Raw genomic sequence first — 19,922 nt, forward strand, 5'->3', positions numbered from 1 at the left:
TGAGGCTTTAGTGTTCCATCTTGTCAATAGACATCTCAAAACCACCTCCTGCCTATAAATTTTGATACAATATAAAACACTTAATTTAATAGGTATCTCTCACCTGTATGGAGAGACAAAGCAGCTCATCATCAGAGAATACTTAGATTAGATTCCCTACTGTATGAAAACAGGCCTTTCGGCCCAACAAGTCCACATTGACCCTCCGAAGAGTAACCATTCCCTTACCCTATATTTACTCTTGACTTGGCAATTTATCATGGCCAATTCACCTGACCTGCACATCTTTAGATTGTGGGAGGAAACCGGAGCACCCAGAGGAAACCCACGCGCACATGGGGAGAATATGCAAACTCCACACAAAACAGTTGCCCGAGACAGGAATCGAATCGGGCCTTGGTGCTGTGAGGCAGCAGTGCTAACTGCGTCACCATGCCGTCCCAACCTAACTGGTCTCTGCCCGGGCTTGTCAGGTCCTGAAATTTGCATCATTGCTTTCCTCACACCTACACTCAAATGTTTCAGTGGCCAGTGACTACTCCCCACCATAAACAGAATCACAGAATTATGACGCTGAAGAACTGCATCATTTTTTCAAAATCAGAATCATTCTGTGCCAATCTCCTGCCTTTTCCCCAAATCCCCGTACATGATTTCCATCCAATAAACATCCAATGTCCTCTTGAATGCCTCAATTGAATTTGCCTCCACCACATTTCCAGGCAGTGCGTTCCAGACTCTGACTACTCGCTGTGTGAAAATGTTTTCTGAGAAACCATATTTTCTCACATCACTCTTGCTTCTTTTGCACCTCACTTTCAAACTATGCCCTCTCATTCTTGTTCCTTTCATGAGTGGGGACAATTTCTTCCCATATACTGTATTCAGTCTGTTTGTGATTTTGAAAGCATCAATCTGATCTCGTCTTAGCTTTCTTCTCTCCAACCTCTTCAATCTATCCACATCACTGAAGTTTCTCATTCCTGGAACAATTCTTGTAAACAACCTCAAACTTCAGCTCATTCAGAATACTGTTCACTGTGTCCTAACTCATGCTGAGTCCTACTCATGCATTAGCTCTTACTCACTAACCAGACTGCCTCTCAGTTCGCCAATTCTAAAATTCAAGTTCTTCCTTTCAAGTGTTCCTCAGGCCACACTCTTCTCTATCTCAGGAAATTCCTCCAGACCCATGATGTTCTGAGGTCATTGCTAGTTTCTATTTTTGGCCTTTACTACATTCTCCATTTTCCTTGTTCTGCTTTTGGTAGCTATGCCTTCAGATGCCTGGGCCGCAAACTCTAGGAGTCTCTGCCAACCTCGCCACTTCCTTAAAAGATGGTCTTTATAAACCTACCTCTTTCCTGTTCTACTATTTCCTTATGCAGCTTGATGTTTGATAATGCTTCCTGTGAAGAGACTGAGGATACAAGCTGTTTGTGAACTGAACCACAATGATTTTGTTCCAGGTCAGTCTTCATCATTTTAAAGACTGTGCCCAAGCTGCAGTTGTCATTTTGACTGACTGTTGTTACTTCCTGTTAGCATTTGATTGGCTGAAACCCCTGGCAGACGGCTGAGGGGGCGGAGGTTCAGTCCTCATGACTACTAAAGACAGTCTGTTACACTGTCCCATGTTTGCAACTTGCCGTATTCCGAAGAGGTAGTGACTGTGCTGAATAGTGGCAAGTGTGGGGCAAGAACATTGGACATAGAAAGAAGACCACAGGATTCTTTCTACATAGTGAACAGATACAAACATGAGACACCATGGAGTTTACAACATAGAAATAGGCCCTTCAGCCCACTATCTCTATTGACAACATCAAACTGCACAAATCCCATTTACCTGAACTTGGTCCATAGCCTATTCTGCCCTTGCATTTTAAATGCTCGTCCAGATGCTTCTTAAATGTTGTCAGAGTATCTGCCTCCACTATTCTCTCAGGCAGTATGTTCCATATTTCTACCACCTCTCAGTGAAAAATAAATTTTCTCAGATCTCATTTAAACAACTTACTCACCTTAAACTTGAACCCTCTGATCTACCACGGGGAAAGAGATTCTCATGATTTACTTTGTCTGTCTCTGTCATAATTTTGTATTCCTCAATCAGATTCCCTCCTCTGCTCCAGGGGAAACAAACCCAGCCCACACAGTCTCTCCTCACAAGTGAGACTTCTCATCCCAGGCGACATCCTGGTGAATCTCCTTTGTACCGTCTCCAGGCAATCACATCCTTTCGACAGTGTGGCGATTAGAACTGCACAGCATTCCAGCTGCAGCCCCACCAATTGTTTTACAGCTTATAATTTTGTCATTTCCTGCCATATCCGAAATAGAATTCCTGGCTGTTTCTTTACTCTTGGTTATGTTACTTGATTTTGAAACTGCCCTCTTCCACCATTTGCTGGTTTAAAGTTTACCACCTCTGTTTACCCTTTTCTCCAGGACATTAGTCCCAGGTAAGTTCAGGTGGATCCCTCCCAATGATATTGTGAGTTTAAGGTAAAAGGGGTAAGTTGAAAGGAGATGTGAAAGGCAGGTTTTTACACAGAGGGTGGCCAGTGCCTGGAATGCATTGCCAGAGAAGGTGGGGGAGGCAGATGTAACAACAACATTTCAGAGGCATCTTGATCGATACATGAAGAGGCAGGAATACAGACAGGAGACGCAAAAGGCTTTAAGTTTTGAAAGCCATCATGTGTTAGAGCAGCCTTTCTGGGCCAATGGGCGTACTCCTGTGCTGAACTGTACTTTGTGTAGTTCCTGTCCGAATACTGATGCAAGTGCCCCACAAAATTGAATCCATCTTCCCAACATTGCTGCTTTAGCCACGCATACACTTCCCCAATTTCCTTATCTCTTTACCAATTCCTGCAGGGATGAGAGACACTGATTCTAGGGAGGAAAGGGTTAACACCTACAGCTGAGGAATAGCTACTGAGCACGTTTGCAAGGAGCGACGTCACAGTGAAACTGAGGCTCGAGTCTGTGAGCTTCATAGAACCACAGAAAATAGGAGCAGACCATTTGTCACCACGACCCTACTCTACCATTCAACATGATCATAGCTGGTCATTCAACTCTGTCGTCTGTGCTCACTTTCTCCTTGGACCTTTTGATCCCTTTAGTTCAAGGAACTTCTAAGATATCCTCTTTTATCTCATCTTGTAAATAGCTGTGTTAACAAAGATAGTTAATGCTCAGACATAAGTGTTGCCACATGGCTGCAGTGGTGACCAGACCCAAGGAACCGGGGCCAAATGGAAATGCGTGGATGAGGAAGGAAGGAGAACTCAGAAAAGGCAGATTGTGGTCAGCATCATTCTGGCCCCCATAGGTAGGAGCTTGAACCAATCAGTATCTTAGAGGGCCATGAGGGCTCAGAGAGAGGCGGATCATGTCACAACCTCAATACCGAACATTAAGGACAGACCACGGCTTTCTATAGATGGCCCAACATTAGGGGACACCATGGAGCATCCCTTTGCTGAAATAAGTTAATGGGAGGAGGAGTTTCACAAAGCTAACCAAAGAAAGGCAGCAACTACAGCTGCAGTTAGCTGCAGTTTAGTAGGCTGGACACAGGAACAACACCTGACCCTAGTTCAATCACCAATGAAAGCAAACAAAGCTTAAAATAATTAGACATCTTCCACTATATCCACACCACCCGGATTATAGTCTTTGAATAAGATCTTCAAATGTGTGCAAAATTACATCTCACAGAGTCAGAAATATTGAAGGTGGGATGGAAGTTGCAGGGGCTGAGGCCAATTGTACACATCGCATGTTGATAATGATGCACAAAGAAAATCGAGATGAACTTGACAGACTTAGTGAAGAAGTTCAAACCTCAGGAGTGGTGCAGCAAGAGGTGTGTCAACAACTACAAGGAGCTAATCAAGTGGAGTGTACATTTTGAATGCCAAGATGGCCAACACCCTCTCAGTAGGTGTTGATGACGCTGGTTACTCTTGACACTTGCTCCAAATCAGCAACAAGGTCGTGATGGGTTGCAGTCATCTATAAGGGGACACCTCTGGCTACAATAAAGGAAGGTCTGGACAGTAGTAGGGCTGAAGGAGAGAAGCTCAATCCCAGATCAGGTTTGGTATCAGGAGAGTGGAAAAAGGCTTACAACAGCTAGGATGGAAACCCAGGGAAAGGGGGTAAAGGTGATCAAGAAAACCAAAGTCAGGAAACAATCACTGAAAGAACCAGGAGCCAGGAATTAAAAAGTTGGAAGGTGTAAAAGTCTGAAGCCAAAAGATCCTTTCAGAGCTGTGAAGTGTCTGCACAAAGCTGAACTACCAATAAAATGATCTCTGCCCAACAATCAGGTTCACTCTCAGTTGAGAGTATTTTTAATGAGTACACCAGCAAAACACAAAAGATGCTAACTTTCATCTGAAGTTAGCATTTGTTAAATCCCAATGGTCTCATTGTAGTAAAGGTTAGCATTTTACTTGATCTCTTTGCACATTTTGTGATACCCAGCAGGAGAGTTAATGTAGTTCACAGCCCTAATAAAAAACCCAAGAAAACAAACCCCTCACCTCCAAAGTGGATGAAGCCTGGGTTGAGAATTCTGTGCTTGGAGAGCTGAAAGCTGCTTTAAAAACTTCAAAATTGACCATCAAAAGGAACTCACAAATGTTACAAATAACGAAGAGTTGGAGAGGTCCAATTGCCTCAAAACAACTTGAAGTGGAATCTTAGCTTGGAGCAGTAAAAAGAGAAATCAATCTATATACACCACATCAACCGCTTTACCCTCATCAACCAAACAGGTATATATGGATTTTAGTAAGGCGTTTGATAAGGTTCCCCATGGTAGGCTATTCCACAAAATAGAGGCATGGGATGGAGGGTGATTTAGTGATTTGGATCAGAAATTGGCTAGCTGAAAGAAGACAGAGGCTGGTGGTTGATGGGAAGTATTCATCCAGGAGTTCAGTTACTAGTGGTGTACCATAAGAATCTGTTTGGGGCCACTACTGTTTGTCATTTTCATAAATGATCTGGATGAGGGCGTAGAAGGATGGGTTAGTAAGGTCGGTGGAGTTGTGGATAGTGACAAAGGATGTTGTGTGTTATAGAGGGACATAGATAAGCTGCAGAGCTGGACTGAAAGGTGGCAAATGGAGTTTAATGCAGAAAAGTGTGAGGTGATTCACTTTGGAAGGAGTAACAGGAATAAAGTGTACTGGGCTAATGGTAAGATTCTTGGTAGTATAGATGAGCAGAGAGATCTCGATGTCCATGTACATAGATCTTTAAAAGTTGCCACCCAGGTTGACAGGGTTGTTAAGAAAGCAGATGGTGTGTTAGCTTTTATTAGTAGAGGGATTGAGTTTCGGAACCATGAGGTCATGCTGCAGCTGGACAAAGCTCTGGTGCGGCTGCACTTGGAGTATTGTATACAGTTCTGGTCACCACATTATAGGAAGGATGTGGAAGCTTTGGAAAGGATTCAGAGGAGATATACTAGGATGTTGTCTGGTATGGAGGGAAGGTCTTACGAGGAAAGGCTGAGGGACCTGAGGCTGTTTTCGTTAAAGAGAGGAAGGTTGAGAGATGACTTAATTGAGACATAAGATAATCAAGGGTTAGCTAGTGTGGACAGTGATACCCTTTTCCCTCGGATGATGACGACTAGCACAAGGGGATATAGCTTTAAATTGAAGGGTGATACATATAGGACAGGTGTCAGAGGTAGTTTCTTTACTCAGATAGTAGGGGTGTGGAACGCACTACCTGCAACAGTAGTAGACTCACCAACTTTAAGGGTATTTAAATGGTCACTGGATAGGCATATGGATGAGAATGGAATAATGTAGGTTAGATGGGCTCCAGATTGGTTTTACAGGTTGGCGTAACATTGAGGGCCGAAGGCCTGTACTATGCTGTATTGTTCTATGTTCTATGTTCTAAACCATAGAGACTGAAACACAAAAGGTAACAGCAGATTTCCAAAAGTCCTAGAATGAATACAAAACATTCAGAGCTCCAAGATGTCTGCATATTACTATTGGAGGACATCATTCTTCTAAGGTCAACCTTGAGGAACCTTTCAGTTGGAAGGGTATATTTTGAAAGAGAACTTTGCAGGAGGAGATCAGAAGAAGGAAGCCCTTATTAGGGAGGCAGATTACCTGCAGAATAAGGATAAACATTTGGAAAGGGTTGAGATATGCAAGAAACGAAACCAATTTGCTCTGCTGTCTGCACAATGCCACAGAAACTGATAGATCCTGATCCAAAAACATATTTCCTTACTGGCAATGATGAACTGCTACTATCTGAGGAAGTTCTGGAAAGTTCTCATCCACAGAGAAGCTCCTGTTCCATTCCACCCGTGCTCACTTTCACAGCCAAAATTAAGAGAACCCATGTAACCAACACATCCTCTGAGAGACGAGAGAATGCAATTTGTGTTCAATGCCTCAAGCCATGGATTGGCTGGGGTAGTGCATGATGGCATTTAGATTACACCCTTCAGCTAAACAAAGCCTTGGTTAGACCACACCAGAGGTCACTGTCGCTGTGAGCAAATCTGCTCAGGATCACAATATTGGTCTTGGAAGGAAACTGGACAGCAAATGGAGATGGTCACAAACCCAAAACATTAACTCTGAGATCTCTGCACAGATGTTGTCAGATCTGCTGAGCCTTTCCAGCAATCTGTTTTTCTTTCCAGTTATATGACCACTTCCATCTGAAGCACAAAGACAGCAGATACATGGAAACACTACCACCTGCAAGTTCCTCACCATCCTGACTTGGAAATATATCAGTGTCGCTGGATCAAAATCCCAGAATTCCCTTCCTAACACCATTGTGGGTCAACCCACAGCAAGTTAACTACAACAGTTCAAGAAGGCAGCTCACCACCACCTTCTCAAGGGCAACTAGGGATGGACAATAAACACTGGTCCAACCAGTGATGTCCACATAAACTTTAGGAACCACATAACATATGGCTGGATGGGTGAAGAGGCCTGTGGCCTGATGATGGATTAATTCGGCCGTGAAGTGCTGAGCAGCAGCTGAGTGAAGCTTGAACAAGGAGGAAATCCCCCAGGTTACCAGCAACAGGATGTGGATTCTGATCAAGCAGGAGTTTCCTATTGTTTGGCTGCACCCTACTTAGCCTATACCTTTCACAACAAGCACACAGGAAATGGTTTCACCAGAGACAGATTCACCTTCAGAAATAAAATCCTAACATCAGCAATTTTTACCTGCATTTTATATCAAACTCCGTTTATGTCATACTGAGCCATAAAGACGAGCTGAGCTCAACAGTGATCTTAACCACGTTCCAGGCAGTAAAACTACCCCTCCTTGGGACAGAGAGACTTGCCATGTCCCCACCTTCTGCCAGAGTATTGCTATCCTGACGGATGTGGCTGTGACGCAGTACTTGTGTAGTTGGATATTTTGAAAGTCTGGAGACTGTTTAGTTACCACCTCCGCATGTGAAAGCAAGACTAAGATATGGGGGAGTTTTATCAAAAACTCTGTTCTTATAAACCTCCTGGTTGTTCCAGGAAAAGTGTTGAGAGCAATTGTCCCATTTGATACAAACGTGAAATTTATTTTGTAATATTTGCCTACACCCCCTCACCTACGTGTGTGAAAGTGATATCAGGGAAAGCAAATTCTACTCAGTCAGCTCACTGTTAAAGCCAAGTCATTCTGTGGAACTTCTCCCCAGCCCCTGGGTGTGTTGGCATTGGGCTGCACCACGGTGAAATCTCCCAGGGGGTGGAAGGTGAATTTTTTCTGTTTTCTTCTGGGTTTGGCTGAGGTGAGGATAAAGTCTTGCCTTCAGGAGAAGGGCCCATAACTGTTCCACAGAACCTGGCCACCACATCAGCAACATCATGCTGAAAGCTCCTGTCATACTCAGTTCCATTGTTTCAGAAACTTCCCCCAGCAAACCCAGATTCACCTCACTTCCCACCAAGACTCCATTAAAATCATAATACCCCAATGATAGCCCTAAAGTCAGACCTCACTCTCTAAGACCCCCTTCAACTCAAGACACAACCCCATGATGTCCCTCAATTCAGAATTCCTTTCAGGACCCCCCACCACCACCACCAAACTCAGAAACAATGACAGTGCCACCCGAAGACCCCACTAAGACACTCTTCCTCCTCCCCTAGGCCAATACAGAGTAGATGCTCAGCACATAACCACTGCATTTAACATCATTTACTCCCAAACAGCCTTTGTGGGAATGTGGGAACATACGAACAGGAGCAGCAGTAGCCCATTTGGCCCATTAAGCCTACTCTGTCATTCAACTAGATCAGGGTTGATCCTTTCGCTGTGTACGGTTTTCCTGCATTAGTCTCATATGCCTTCATGTTATTAATCTCCAGAAACCTATTGATTTATATCTTAAACATTCTAAACCCTCTGAGATAACGATTTACGATTGTTCGAGTGAAGGAATTCCTCTTCATCTATGTCTTCTCAGATGCTCCTTATAACTTATATTCCCACCCAGTTTGATGTCATCAGCAATTTTGGAAATAATACCAACATCCAATGTATGGTTACAAATGGTTGTAAACCAAACACTACCACTGACTAGTAACAGCCTGCCATCCTGAAAACTCTGATAGAGCTGATAAATTTAATTCTGAGCTGTCCCTGTCCTGGGAGTATTTGATGGAGACAGCACAAAGGGAGCCTTACTTTCAGTTCCAATGAGCAGAGGTATCTTTACTTTCCAGTTTTAAAGAGTAGAGGTAGTTTTACTAAGTATCTAACAACATGCAGTACTTGCACTGGACTGTTTGATGGAGACAATTAAACTTTTCGTTTAAAGGTGTAGAGGTATCCAAGTCTGTGCAGTCGCTATCCCATTGAAGTGTTTTATTGGTGCACTGTAGAGTGAGCTTTATTTTCACTTGAAAAGAGTAGAGGTTGTATTACGCTGCATCTAACCCCAAGGGAGCTTTAATTTCAGTTTAAAAGAGTAAAAGGTATTTTACTTTTGTATGCAAGAGTAGAGAAAGCTTTACTTTGTATCTTACCTTGTGCTAGCCCTGTCCTAGGAGTTTTGTTGGGGATAGTTAAGAAAGCTTGACTTTCTATTTACTTTTAGTTGAAAGGAGTAACAAGAGTTTTACTCTATATCTAATCTTGTGCTGTTCCTGACCTGGGACTGTTTGATGGGAACTGGGTTGAGGCAGCTTTACTTTCACTTTAAAAGAGCAGAGGAAGCTTCACGTTGTGTTTAAGAGTTGAAGGAATTTTGCTGCCTGGGAATGTTTGTAGACAGAGAAAGCTTTGAGACCCAGGTTACAACCTTAATAATCATTAATGCCATAAAAGAAAAAGGAAGAAAAGATCACTTGTATTTCATAATCAGGAGAAGTTACAATTCCAAGAAGTTTAGTATTTTTTGATTATTGAGTTGCTGTTTTAAGATGGACTGCAGTCGGAGTTAATGCAGCTGTAATGGTCAAGAGGAGCAGCAGCTGCTACCTCTTCGACGCTCTTCCCTGTGTGTCAGTAATTCAATAGATCAAACTGAACAGCTCCAAGTTACAGACCACACGGGACAACTGATTCCATACTTTCACGGTTCATATTCATGGAAGCGATTATTTTACTAACTGATTAATTCAATTCTGAGGAACTAGGGGACTTTCCCCAACTGTTTACTTAACAAAAGATGCAAATAGGAGCCATTCCCACCAGTTTTAACCAATACAGCAAACAGGGAGAAGATTGGGAAGTGGAGGGGGTATTTCCAGTCATCAGTGGCGACTGAAAGTTTAAAGATTTGATTGCTCATCATGTTGAGCTTACTGGATAACAATTTGGAAATTAGACTGAACGCTCAATCTAAAACAGATTCTATTGGTTAGAATCATTCCTCCTGTTGAGAGGCCATATGTATGCCTACAAGACCATAAAATGTAGGAGTAAAAGCAGAGCATTCAGCCCATTGAGGCTGCTCTACCATTCAACAGAATAACGGCTGATCTGATCATCTTCAACTCCACTTATCTACTTTTCCCCTTAGCCCTTGATTTCCTTACTGATTAGAAATCTATCTTTCTCAACTTAGAATATATTTAGTCAAAACAGCCTTCCACAGCTACACAACCCTCAGGGAAGAAATTTATCCTCATCTCGGTCTTAAATGTGCAGCCTTTTATTCTGAGATAATGCCCTCTGCTCCTAAACTCTCACCCCAGAGGAAACATCTCGACTGCAGCTACCCCGTCAAATCCCGAAAAATCCTGTACATTTCAATAAGGTCACCTCTCACTCTTCTAAACTTCACTGAATACAACACAACCCACTTGAACCTCTCCTCATAAGACAGTTCCTCCATACCCATGACCAGCCTATTGAATCTTCTCTGGATTGTCTCCAATGCCAGTACATCTTTCCTTTGATAAGCTGTAGTCTGACTTGTGCCTTATATCATTTTCGCAAAACCGCCTATTGTTACTGGCCATGCCTCTGGACATCCCCAGAAAATTCTTATTGCTCATGCACGCTTTGTGATACACTCTGCCAGTAACAAACATGGCCATGCTCAAATAAGCACAATAAATATGAATGAATGGGATGGAATGACATCACTGCAGTACTGGTATGAATATGGTCCGTGTGCAGTTTGCACGTGCTTACTGAGGTCGTTTTGGGAGTATCAGCAGACTCAACATTATAAAGACAAAATAAAGTAGATGCTGGAAATCTAAAACAAATACAGAGAATATAGGAGAAACACTCTCTCCACAGATGCTGATGAGTTTCTCCAGCACTCTGTATTTGCATCCCATTTTTGTACTCCATTCCCTTTTGAAATAAAGGCCAATGTTTCATTTGCCTTCCTGATTACTCGCTGAAGTGGAAATGTGCTTTCTATGACTCATTGCATGATCCCCTCTCAATAATGTCACTCAGAACAGGGATAAGCATTCAACCCATCAAACCTGTTCCATTTTTAATTAGATCATGCTGACCTGTATCTTAATTAATCTCTCCAACTTGCTCTTGTAATCTTGCACAACAAAACTTAGTTCATCTAGTTTACAGTTTTGAAAAGATTCCGAGAATCAACAGAGTATTCCAGACTCCTAAACTGCCTTCTGTGAAGAAAAACTGTAAGATATTATTACAAATGGCCAAGCTCAAATTTTAAGTTGATACCTCCCTGCTCTGGAAAACCCCATCGGGGAAATCATTTCCATCCACCATGTCAACTCATTTACTCATCTTTAACAGCTCCACTCAATCATGTATATTCAATAAAATAGAAACCCCAACATTCAACATTCTGCATCCTCAGTAACAGAAACTCAAAAGCTATCTCATCTGTTAAAATGCAACATTCTCTGATAGCACCATCTTGTCACATTTCTTTTCAGGCAAAGATATATTAACACAACCATTCTCAGAGCTGTTTCCTATCTATCTTGCATCGATTAGATTAGACTAGATTCCCTACAGTGTAGAAACAGGCCCTTTGGCCCAACAGGTCCACATCAACCCTCCGAAGAGTAATCCATCCAGACCCATTCCCCTGCCCTAAATTTACCCCTGACTAATGCACCTATCACTATGGGCAATTTAGTATGGCCAATTCACCTGACCTGCACATCTTTGGATTGTGGGAGGAAACTGGAGCTCCCGGAGGAAACACACGCAGACACGGGGAGAACGTGCAAACTCTACACAGACAGACAGTCGCCTGAAGCGGAAATCGAACTCAGGTACCAGTGTTGACCACTGAGCCACCGTACCGCCCCATTGTCAACCATGTTCAACAAGATGCCAGCATCAATCTCAACCAATGCCACCCTGTTTCAGAACAATAACCCAAAAACACAGAACCAAACAAAAACCAAACTGGAATATCTACGATGCTCCATTCACAAAGTCATAAAGTGTCAGAGTGCCCTACATCCAATGATACACTTGAATTTTATTCATTGTTGTTGGAAATGCAGCAGCCACTTAGCCCACAAGTGATTACTGTCATACCCAGCAACGTGGTGAAAACAAGATCATCCTTTCTCAGCATGTTGGTTGAGGGATAGATATTGGCCAGGCACTAGAATAAACACCCCCTGAATTACTTATTTCCAGAAGTGCACCACACAATCTTGTCAGTCCAACTGAGAGAGCAAATCGGGTCTTAGAGTAATGTCTCATCCAAAAGACACAACTTCCAACAGTGAAACATTCCTTCAGTACTGCAGTGAAATGTCAATCTCAGGTTTCAGGGTTGGGATCTTTAATTGTCTGACTCTGGATGGCAAAGTGCCAGAGACACAAGCAACAATAAGATGAAACATACCCAATGTAGTACCATCCAATATTTGCCTTTTGCTGAGTGGAGTGTGTCATGTCAGAGGGTAGGATCATGTTGGTGAGGTGGGGATATGCATGAACAAAATCAGATTGGGCACCTAGCATTGATCTGAGCACCAGAAATGACAATGGCAAACACAGCCCTTTCGACCTGCAAAGTTCTCCCTCGTAACATTTGGGGACTAGTGCTGAAAATTAAGGAGAGCTGTCCCACAATCTAGTCAAACACAGAGCTGACATAGTGGAATCATGCCTTACATCACCAGACATCACCATTACCATCTCTGGCTATGTCCTATGCCATTGGCAGAACAGACAGAGCAGAGGTGGCGGCATAGTGGTATACAGTCAGGAGAGAGTTGCCTTGGGAGTTGTCAACATTGACTTCAGACACCATCACATCTCAGAGCATCTGGCCAAGCAATGGCCTGAAATCTCCTACTAACTCCACATTGAACACCATTTGGAGGAAGCAGTGAGGATAGCAAGGACATAGAATGTACTCTAGGTGGGAGAACTTAATGTCCATCACTAATTGTGGCTTGCAGTGTCACCACTAACCATGCCTGGTAAGTCCTAAAGGACATTGCTGCTAGGCTGGGTCTGCAGGAACCAAGAGGGCAAAATCTTCTTGACCTCATCCGTCTGCCTGCCACAGATACATGGATTAGATTAGATTACTTACAGTATGGAAACAGGCCCTTCGGCCCAACAAGTCCACACCGACCCACCGAAGCACAACCCACCCAGACCCATTCCCCTACATTTACCCCTTTACCTAACACTACGGGCAATTTAGCGTGGCCAATTCACCTGACCTGCACATCTTTGGATTGTGGGAGGAAACCGTGTGAGGCAGCAGTGCTAACCACTGTGCCGCCCTACCACTGTGCCGCCAATACATCTATCTATGACAGTATTGTAAGAGTGACCAACACACAGTCCTTGTGGAATGAAGTTCCGCCTTCACATTCCACTTTTGTATTATCAAGCCAGGGATAGTACAGGAGGGCATGCAGGAGCAGGACAAGGCATACCTTAAAATAAGATGTCGCCATGGTGAAGCTACCAAACTACTTGTATGCCAAACAGCACAAAGCAGCAAGTAGATAGACAGAGCTGAGCAACCCCACAACCAATGGATCCGGTCTAAGCTCTGCAGTCCTGCCACATCCAGTCGTGAATGATGATGGACAAACAACTGGAGGATGAGGGTCCACAAATATCCCCATCCTCAATGGTGGAAGAGCCCAAAACTTCAGTGCAAAAGATAAAGCCGACACAGCAATCTTTAGCCAGAGTGCTAAATTCATCTCGGCCTCACAGATGCCAGTCTTTAAACAGTTTGATTCACACACGTGACATCAAGAATGGTTGGAGGCACTGGATACTGCAAAGACTATGGGCTATGATAACAGGCACTGAAGACTTGTGCAATAGAATGTGCTGTGCCCTTAGCCAGTACAGCTACAATTGGCATCTTTCTGACAATGTGAAAATTGTCCAGGTATGTTCTGTCCACAAAAACAGGACAAATCCAGCACGGACAATTATTGCCCAACAGAATCACAGAATCCCTCCAGTGTGAAAGCAGCCATTCAATCCTTTGAATCCACACCAATCCTCCAAAGAGCATCCCATCTAGACCCAGCCTCGACCCTATCCCTGTAACCTTGTATTTCCCATGGCTAATCCACCTAACGTACACATCCCTGGAAACTATGGGCAATTTAGCAGGCCTATCCACCTAAGTTGCAAATCTTTGGACTGGGGGAGGAAACCCACACAGATACGGGGAGAATGTACAAACTCCACACAGTCACCTGAGGGTGGAATCGAACCAGGGTCCCTGATGTTGTGAGGCAGCAGTGCTAACCACTGAGTTATCGTGCACAAGTCATCAGTGATCATGCTGCATTAACCTGAGCACTGATGCCCAGACTGGGTTCAGCCAAGGCCACGTAGCTCCTGACCTTATTGCAACCTTGAAACACAACATGGATAAAACAACTGAATTCCAGAGATGAGTTGAGAGTGACCATTCTTAATGTCAAGGCTATATTTGACTGAGTGTGGCATCGAGGAGTACGAGCAAAAATTGAGTCAATGGGAATCAGGTAGGAAACCCTCTGCTGATGTGGCACAAAGGATGTGGTTATGGGGGTCAGTCATCTCAACTCCAGGACAGCTCTGCAGGAGATCCTTAGGGTAGCTTTCTAGGGCTAACCATCTTCAGCTATCTCATCAATGATTTTCACATGGAGATATTCAGACCCATTTGTGACACCTCAGATACAGCCAGCATCCATAAGCAGCAAGACCTTGACAACATCCAGGATTGGGTTAATAAATGACGAGCAACATATGTGCCACACAAGTGCCAGGCAAAAACCATTTCCAACAAGACAGAATTTATTCAGTAGTGCTGCTACCACTAAATCCATGACTACCCACATCTTCAGGGAGTTTACAATTGAGTAGAGACTAAAATGGATTAGCAATATATATATACAAATCAAAATAATACTATAAACTGGAAATAAGAACAGAAATTGATTAAGAAACCCAGAAGGTCAAGCAGCATCAATGAAAGGGAGATATGCAGTTAATGTTTAGAGTCCAATATGACTCTTCCTCTATAGCATATAATACGGTGGCAACAAAATTGGGTCATACGCTGGGAATTCTACAGAACATAATTCATCTCCCAACTCTCCAAAGCCTGTCCACCATCTACAATGCACAAGGCAGGAATATGAAGAAATACTACAGCTCCAACAACACTCAAGAAGCTTTGATACTATCCAGAACAAGACTATTCATTTGACTGGCACCACATCCACAACCATTCACTCCCTTCACCACTAATGCTCAGGAGCAACTGTGTGAACTATCTACAAGATGTGTTGCTGAAACTCCCCATGGCTCCTGAAATAGGACCTTTCAAAACTCGTGACCACTACAATCGTGAAGGGGAGTGGCAGCACATGGGAACACCACTACCTGCAAGATCCCCTCCAAGACACTCACCATCCTGTCGTTCCTTCACCGTCGCTGGGTCAAAAACCTGGAATTCCCTCTCTAAGGGCATTGTGGGTCAGCACATGGACTGCAGCAGTTTAAGATCACAGCCCACCAACACCTTCTTGTGGAAAGTTTGGGATGAGTAATAACTTCTGGCCCTACCAGAAATGTTCATATGCCCTTGCACATTTTTTTGAAAAAGCAGATGTAGAGTTGGTGAAAATGGATGGGTGAATTTCTATACAAGGGTGGGATCATGAGCTGAGCGTGCATATACCTGATACATGGCTTGTGTCGTTTGGATGAATCCACCCTTATTGCCCAAGGGCTGTTCCAGGTGAAGAGGTCAAGAATTTCCCTCCAAGCTGAAGGAGATTTTTTTAAACTTCCTTCTTCTCAGGGTGTTGAAGTTTTGCCAATAAGATGTGATAGAATGACACATTACTAATTTGGAATATTGCAGAAGACCAAATCTAACTTTCAGAAGAATCAGTTCTGATCATGAATTAGGAAGCTGGTGTGGTTTATATATATCAAGTGACATGACATTTAATTGTGTATTCAACGGTGAGGATATGATGTTAAAAACAACAACTTATCCACCATTTCAGACACCTAACCTTCAGTTCCCAAAAACTCCCAGGACAGGGACAGCATGGAATCGGATAGAGAGTAATGAGTAAAGTCCTCCCTACACTGTCCCCATCAAACATCCCCAGGACAGGTACAGCACGTAGTTAGACACAGCATGAAGCTTCCTCTGCACTTAAACAGGAAATAAACAAAAAGTAAAGCCTACTTCACACTATCCCCATCAAACAGTCTCGGGGTCTGGACAGCACTGGGATAGGGACAGAGGGTGGCATGGCGACTCAGTGGTTAGCACTGTTGCCTCACAGTGCCAGGGACCTGCATTTGTATCTGCCTTTGAGCAACTGTGTGGAGTGTGCACATTCTCCCAGTGTGTCTGCATGGGTTTCTTCCAGGTGCTCCAGTTTCCTCCTGCAGTCCAAAGATACACAGGTTAGGTGGATTGGCCATGCTAAATTGTCCCTAGTGTCTAGAGATGTGCAGTTTAGATGGATTAGCCATGGGAAATGTGGATTACAAGGATAAGGCAGGGTAGTGGGTCTGAGTGAGATGCTCTTTGGAGGGTTGGTGTTGACTTGGTGGGCCAAATGGCCTACTTCCATGCTGTAGGATTAAAGCTTCCTCTAGTCTTTTAAACTGAAAGTAAAACCCTCTTTCCTCTGGCCCAAACACTTCCAGGATAGGGACAGCATGGGGTTAGATACAGAGTAAAGCTTCCCCTACTTGCTGTTTGAGCAACCATCTGCCAATAAGATAATCAAAGCTGGTTGTTCAATCTATGGCTCAACACCAGCCACTTGATCATGTGCCCACTCTATCCTTCGTGGATCTGGTCATGATATTCAATGCATTCTTCCCAGATACTGAATTCCTGCCGAATAAGAGCCTTCCCTGATTCTTCTCTTGTTTTGAGGTGCCCTATCAAATGTCCTCCCACCCTAGACATAAGTGAGGACTGCAGATGCTGGAGATTAGAGTTAAGTGTGTGGTGCTGGAAAAGCACAGCAGGTCAGGCAGCATCCAAGGAGCAGGAGAGTCGACGTTTCGGGCAAAGGCACCACATTCTTGACTCTTGTTCTCTTACCCCACACTGCTCTCACTGAAAAGACTTCATGCTTCTCCAGGCAGAGAGAAAAATCTACACTTATATGATAGGGAAGTCCCGAAGTGTTTTTATTAAAACCATCAAATTAAGTATTTCTGAAATGGAGTGCTATATTGCTAGTGTACACATAGGAGACTGTATAAACAGCAATATGAAAATGAATCGATCATCCATTTTGCTCAAGGAGTAAATATTTATCAAACTGCCTGGTGCTCCATCACAATGGTGTTACTGGACTATTTATACCCACAATAAAATGACAGTTTAACCTCTCATCTGAATGATGGTATTCCCACAGTTCTGGGATGACACAGTCAGGTTCCTGGAGTTAAACTTGAACTTACAAGCCCTGATTCAGGCCTGAAAGCGTTATCCATTGAGCCACCGCTAAGTCACTGTCACAGGCACCATGTTAATGAATCTCTTGAACAACCTCTCTGTGACCCCCAACATCTTCCTTCAAGTGCAGCTCAATACAGTATCTCCTAACTGCAATGTAACAAAATGGTTTATATTGGTTTACCATGATCTGTACACAATTGTATTCTACAGCCCTATTCCAAATCCCCCTAATTCCATTTACATTTCAATCCAACAGTTTCATCAATATATCCTCTGGATTCCTCAGCTCAGTGGAATTTTATTGCTCAGTCTATATTTTCTGCATTTATTCATTAAAAGCCAATAGATTCTTTAGAACATGGACATTAAAACACCCTGAACAGCTGCAATGCTGTTATTTGACTTTATTTCCAAACAGTACAAAGTCCTATTTGTTCTTCTGGTCATTATTTGTGCCAGGGAGTGTGCTTTCAATAAATTATATTCTTCTGAATCTCTAAATCCTCATGCCTACCATTTTCACAAATCACATCATATCCGCGCTTATTATTGTAATCTTGGGCAACTATTGCTTTGCGTCGAAAAGTGTGGTGCTGGAAAAACACAGCCGGTCAGGCAGTATCCAAGGAGCAAGAGAATTGATATTTCGGGCATAAGCCCTTCATCAGGAATGAATGCTTCTCAGATGCTGCCGGACTGGCTGTGCTTTTCCAGCACCACACTCTTCGACTCTGAACTCCATCATCTGCCGTCCTCACTTTCTCTCAACTATTTCTTGGCTCCTTGTTAATGCTCTTTCAAATGCTGGGACCACGGCTGCATTCTATCAATCCCAGATTGTCATCTTCATCTCACCTCTATATCTAGTTTCCCTCCCCATCTTGTGAGATGACTTTTCTTTCCACACAATACGTGTAAAACATTCTCAATTACCTTCTGAAAATCCACATACACATCAGATGTGAATCAACAACAATTTCACCTCAGCGATTATCATGATACCTTTACGTCAGCTGTCCCTCATAAGCCTTGATGCCTAAATTCTGCTCACACAAAAATCTGCATTCACACAGTACCTTAAACATGGTTAGGACTATTAGATTAAATCTCACACTTAGCCACATCAGGAGAGATTGGGTCAGAATTAGGTAGATTTAGATAGGTTTGGTTGAGACTAGATATGACTTTTGGAGAAGGGAAATGTATAGTGATCTAGAGAGGAAATTCCAGAGTTTTCATATTTCAAGCAGCCAAGGGCATGACACCAGTGCTGGAGAGATTAAAGTCAGGAGGTGCAAGAGGCCAGAATTGAAGAGCCATGGTAAATTGCCCATAGTGTTCAGGGGGTATGTAGGTTAGGTGCATTAGTCAGAGGAAAAAAAGAGTGAATGGGTCCGGGTGGGTTACTCTTCAGAGGGTTGGTGTGGACTTGTTGGACCGAAGAGTAGGGATTCCACACTGTAGGGGTTCCATGATTTAATAACAAAGGGATTTTGAGAGTTGTACACCTGGAGGAGGTTAGAGATAGGGAAGGGTGAGGATACGGTGAGATTTGAACACAAAGGTGTGAATTTTGAAATCAGAACATTGTTGAAGCAGGAGGCAGTGTCAATCAGGGCAGGATACAAAGCAGAGTTTTAATTCTGGACAAATTTATGAAAGGTTGAAAGATTGTAATCAAAATATTTCCATTTTGCTCAGCGGTATAAACTGGAGGCACTTGTACCTTAGCAGGCTTGAATCAACAGGTGATGTGCAGTACCCCAAACTCGATATTTGTCAGCTAGGTTCACTGCGTGCAAGAACAAAACCTCAGGACCCAGGAACATTAACCTAAATACATTTGATAAGTTTACCATAGTCATCATCCCACAGAATTGGATACAATACATCAGTCAGATGCATAAATCATGTCCAAAATACTGAGTTTCTCTATCAAAAGATATTAGAAACTAGAAGGATAAGGTGTTTGTCAGGAAATGACACCAATTCTAGGAGGAATGAAAGGGCAATGTTACATTTGCATTGTGCCTTTCACAATCCCAGAATGTCCCAAGTAAGTATTGTATGTATGAATTGTGGTAGCCAATGAGTAATTAGCACAGTTTTGTGTCAGCAATTCAGTATTGTTGAATTTCCTTCAAATGTAGAAGCTGCCATTAATCAGAATTAATGACCAAAGCAAGATTAGTGGCTGGCAGACTATTTGACAATAGAGGCCAGCATAACAAAGTATAGTTGTCTCTTTGTCAAATACTTGTCTGCTGGAAAGCAGGGAGTGAAAGACCAATCCCTGGTGGTGGGATTTGTCAACTATAGTCACCTTAGTAGTGTTGAGACTGAGTGGATCTAATCTGAGGTAAAAACAATGGCTGCAGATGCTGGAAACCAGATTTTTGGATTAGTGGTGCTGGAAGAGCACAGCGGTTCAGGCAGCATCCGAGGAGCAGCAAAATCGACGTTTCGGGCAAAAGCCCTTCATCAGGAATAAAGGCAGAGA

The 19,922-nt window shown here is 43.2% G+C and overlaps 1 protein-coding gene across 4 annotated transcripts in view; it reads right to left on the reverse strand.

Moving 5' to 3' along the window:
• The window catches only part of LOC122541742 (nuclear factor NF-kappa-B p100 subunit-like), a 62,227-nt gene that overhangs the window by 39,599 nt on the left and 2,706 nt on the right, over positions 1–19,922 (reverse strand). The window contains exon 1 of one of the 4 annotated variants that reach the window (XM_043678640.1): positions 7,251–7,294. The exons of 2 other annotated variants lie outside the window; for them this stretch is intronic. The gene's annotated coding sequence lies outside the window, so the exon portion shown is untranslated. Of the gene's footprint in view, positions 1–1,357; positions 1,516–7,250; positions 7,295–19,922 lie in introns of those variants that run through there. One more of the 4 variants, XM_043678639.1, reaches the window with a different exon arrangement.

This window comes from Chiloscyllium plagiosum, chromosome 38 (genome assembly GCF_004010195.1).
Source record: "Chiloscyllium plagiosum isolate BGI_BamShark_2017 chromosome 38, ASM401019v2, whole genome shotgun sequence".
Lineage (NCBI taxonomy): Eukaryota > Metazoa > Chordata > Chondrichthyes > Orectolobiformes > Hemiscylliidae > Chiloscyllium > Chiloscyllium plagiosum.